Source organism: Octodon degus, unplaced genomic scaffold (genome assembly GCF_000260255.1).
Source record: "Octodon degus isolate 3935 unplaced genomic scaffold, OctDeg1.0 scaffold00127, whole genome shotgun sequence".
In the NCBI taxonomy this organism is placed as follows: Eukaryota; Metazoa; Chordata; class Mammalia; order Rodentia; family Octodontidae; genus Octodon; species Octodon degus.
In genome coordinates this window covers 8,021,558-8,026,038 of record NW_004524703.1, presented here as the reverse complement: position 1 = coordinate 8,026,038, position 4,481 = coordinate 8,021,558, and positions in this window count along the sequence as shown.

Below are 4,481 nucleotides of genomic sequence, written 5' to 3'. Positions count from 1 at the left end.
CCTCTGAGTAGATTCATTCCTTCAAGGTATGCAGAAAACCAAAAAGCAGGTTGTAAAAACACTAGATGAGCCCATACTCTGTATGTATGATAAGACCCCACTGTTTTGGTTAAATTCCTTGACATTGTTTAGCCAGTCAAGGACTTCTCCACCTCTGAAGCTATCAAGAAATGACTATTTTCCCTTTAGAAACTGCGATCGTAAAATAAGTTAGTATTATTCCTTGGATTCATTGTTTAACTCTGGAACATGTGTGCTGGCCACAGTTGCTCGGAGATTTCTTGTTGAACAACCCTATATTTTTAAGTCACTAAATGTTTTGAATAAATGTTCCCCAATGCCCCACTTATTAAAGTATTAGTACCCAGCCCATTGCACTATTGGGGCGGTGTAAAAATTTTCATAAGTGTGTGTGAAATGGAGACCTCCTCTTAAAGGGGATATCAGACCTTCATCCCTTGTTGTCCTCCCTGCTGCATTTCCTGGGCCATAAGATGAGCAGCTCACTTTGCCATATGCTCCTGTCCAGATGTCGTTTCATCACAAGCTCAAATCAGTGCAGCCTGGATTGGGTCAGTCATATATTAAAGTCTCCAAATCCATGAACCAAAATAAGTTCATATTCTTTTAAAGGTGATTTAGTTGTATTTGTTACAGTGCTGGAAAGCTAACACTTTAGATATTAACAATTCATTAGCACGACCATTGCAGGCTGCATATTGGTCCTTTGGAGAATGAAACTCCACCTTCCTAGTGAGCCTTAGGACCCACAAACCTTCACGTGTGGAAGGAGTGTCTAGTAGGTTCAGCACTGCTTTCAAAATCTCCTTGTTAAAATGAAAATGAGACAGGATAGTGTTTCCGTTACGTCCGTTCTATAGGCAGAAGCAATCGTCTATGTCCTGGGTTTCTTCCTGCATGCAGTGATGCTGGCAGAGGTCAGTCCTCCTCTGGACTCAGAGAGGCCCTTAGAATCAGATGAATGAAGAGAAAAGACTATTTAACTTAGCTTTGTCCTTTCAAAAAATGAATTAAATAGACTTGTTGCTCCCCATCCCCAACAATGATCTCTCTAAAGACAATACTGTGGATCTTAAATGAATGCAGAGGGCTTGGGAAATAGGGACTTCAAAAGGAAGGGCCTTTTGATCACTGGGGATGTGCTCACTATTAAAAGACATCATGCAAGCCTAGCTCTCTCCTGGCCTCCTCGCTCATGAAATGACCAAATTCGAACCTCCATACACTCTCAGTGATGTATTGCCATGATTGATGGACTGTGTGTGTCCACCTGAGAAGCTTAGAAGCTTAACTAAATAAACTCCGCAATTCCCCACTCTAGGGTGTAGTGGAACCACCCTAGGTTGGCTCATCACTTAAAGGGTATAAAATGAAATGAGGAAAGATGAAAAGATCCATTTCTTCAGAGGGGCTCCAGTCTTCGCTTTCACCTGGGACGTCATCCCTGGCTTCCAGTGCAAACTCTTCGGCCTCCACCTTAGCTCCTTCAGCCTTCTGGTATAGACTCATCACACTTCCATCACAGCCCATCAGCCTCCTGAGAAGGGCTTGCATGGGACTCTGCAGTGAGTGCCAGGTCTTGGATTGAACCCTCCAGTCTCCAGTGTGCAAACATCCTCTGCACATTTTCCTCATCAGACTCTGGCTGACCATCGTAAGTCAATCTTGTAAATTCTTAAACATGTGTACTTCTTGTGTTATATGTTTCTCTAGTAAAACCCTGACTGATACAATCATCTTGCTTCAGACCCATATCCATGAAACCCCGAGTGGTTTGGTCCCCAAAACTAAAAAAAAAAAAATCTATTGCAGCATCCAGACACTTGCACCATTGCTATTAAGGATCCTTTAGTTTCTGAATCCAACCTATGGCAACCACAGTTCTTTAGTATGTTCTTTAGTCATCCTCATTACAGTAAATAAGCCTTGGTGTGTCCTCACAGATATTAAAAATATTAATCAAGCTTATTCACATCTCTGCACATACCAAAGCTACAATTCAAGGCCTTCCCTAATCTTCCATATTGTTTTTGTTCTTTAATTCCTCACATTGATGGTGACCAAGGTACTCATGGTCTTCTGAGAACTCTCAGAGCTCAAGCCACTCCATAGAACTTCAGTCTTCCACATGTGCCCTGCTGTCAGCCGCCTAGAACTCCATAATGTCTTACTTAAATGAGTGCAAGAACAATCAGTTAAAAAATCTTTCATTTTGATCAGCAGTGAAACACTGGAGGTAAACTTTTGTAGAATCTGACTCCACTTTCAGTGTTTAACTTCTGATAACTGCCAGACTCCACTCATCCATCCATCCCATCTCTCTTCTGGCTCCACAACAGAGCCAAAGAGAGAATCCACACATATGACTCTGAGCACTAGGGATGGTGATACTGTGAGAACCTACTCCTGTGAGGTGTGGAGCACTCAGCCCAGTCATACTCCAACTAGAATAAAAATGAGTAGCTTGAGTAAGTAAAATAACCAAACACTTCTCAGAAGAAAATGTACAGATGGCCAATAAACAAGTCAAAAATGTTCAGCATGTTTGGCCATTAGAGAAATACAAATCAAAACAACATGAGATTTCAACTTATGTCAGTAAAATGACTATTATCAAGGACTCAGAAAAATATTCTGGCAAGAGTATGGGGAAAAGAGAAACTTTTGTATTATTAGTGGAGATACTAAATTGTATAACTACTATGAAAGACATTATGGAGTGTCCTCAAACAACTAAAAATAGAATTCAATTTAACTCACGTACACATGTTCTGAGTATCTTTCTAATAGTATTTTTGATAGTCATATTACAGTAAAATATAAATACTCATGTTTATAGCAGCACAGCTACATCATGTAAGCAACCTGTATGCTCATCAACAGATGAAGTAATAAAGCATATGTGATATAAACCTACAGGGGAGAACAATGGAACTGTAAGAGGATAAACCTCAGTCCTTTTTAGGAGAATGGATGGAGCTTGAGACTGTAAGTCTAAGTGAAAGAAACTATAGAAAGTTGTGTTGCATGGCTTGTCTAATGTCACAGACTGAGAATACACATACTTTACAGAGCAAAATAACAAGATGGTAAGAAATGAGAAGGGAGATGCTAGAGATGGGCAGGGGATGTGGGGAAAGAGGGAGAAAGGAGAGGAAGGTTAGGAGTAGGCATAACAGTGATCAAGATGAGATGTTTGTGTATCCTAATTTCCTAAGATAAATCTACATTGTATCACAAACAAAACACAATGAAAAAATTTTAAAGAATAAAGCATTTTATTTGCCCTTCATCCACACCATGTCCCTGTGTCGGAGCACTTGTGCACTGGACGAGATGTCAAAATAGATGAGCAATGTTTTATTTCTTCTTGGATGTTTATAGCAATGAAGAATCAACATTGATATCAATAGGTTAGGGCATTAATCTGACCTTCTTTGGGGCAACTACAAACAATTTATATTTGGAACATAATTAGAATACAGCATCCAAAGGATTAGATGCTGTGCTCCTTATGTTTGATCCTTCATTTGGGGAACATAGAACAATACTCATGGAATAGATACTAAAATTATTCATTAAATTAATAAGTAAATGAATGAGAAAATCTGTACCAAAGCTTCCTCACATAACCGCCACTCATTATTTTTTCTAAATCATACAGTCACCAGAGATGGAGTGCTAAACTGTGACAGAAGTTAGGGAGGCTGGGGAGATAGCTCAGTGGTCAAAGTGCCTGTCCGGCAAGCACAAGGTGCTGAGTTTGATCCCTGGCCCTGCATGCTGTGTGAAGCTGGAACCAGATGTGGTGGTGCACAACTGTAATCCGAGCACTGGGGAGGCTGAGACAGGAGGATCTCTATGAGTCCAATCTGCATAGTGAGACCCTATATCAAAAAAGAAAAGGAAGAAATGAAAAAATTAGACAAAGCACACAGAAACTAAACTAGGCATATTTTTCTCCTTTTACTTCAAGTAAACAAATTAGTTTCTTTCTATCCACTCCTATCTGTAGCTATAAGAGCTAATATATTGTAAGCTAATAAGAGGAATATATTGTACTTGCAGAAAAGATTGGGAAGAAATTGAAGGTTTTATGGTACCTGTACGTATTCGTAATTATTCATGAAGAAGTTCTACACACATTCACCTGATCTCTGAAGCTATATGCTAATGTTTTGAGTCTGGTTGAATTGTAAATACTTCCTTATTATTGACAATTTAGTCGGATCAGATGTCTACAATATGCAGAGTGATATAAGATGAAAACTAATTTTAGAGGATATTTTAAGGTGATTGTTTATTGAAATATAAGATTTCATGAGCCAGTATAGTGTGGCAGATCTGTGCAGAACCAACTTTCACAGTGAAGTAACAAATTAAATTTGATGCACAAAACAAAAATCAGTTGTATTACAGGAGCCAGAAATACTGAAGTGGAATAAAAGGGATAAAAACAT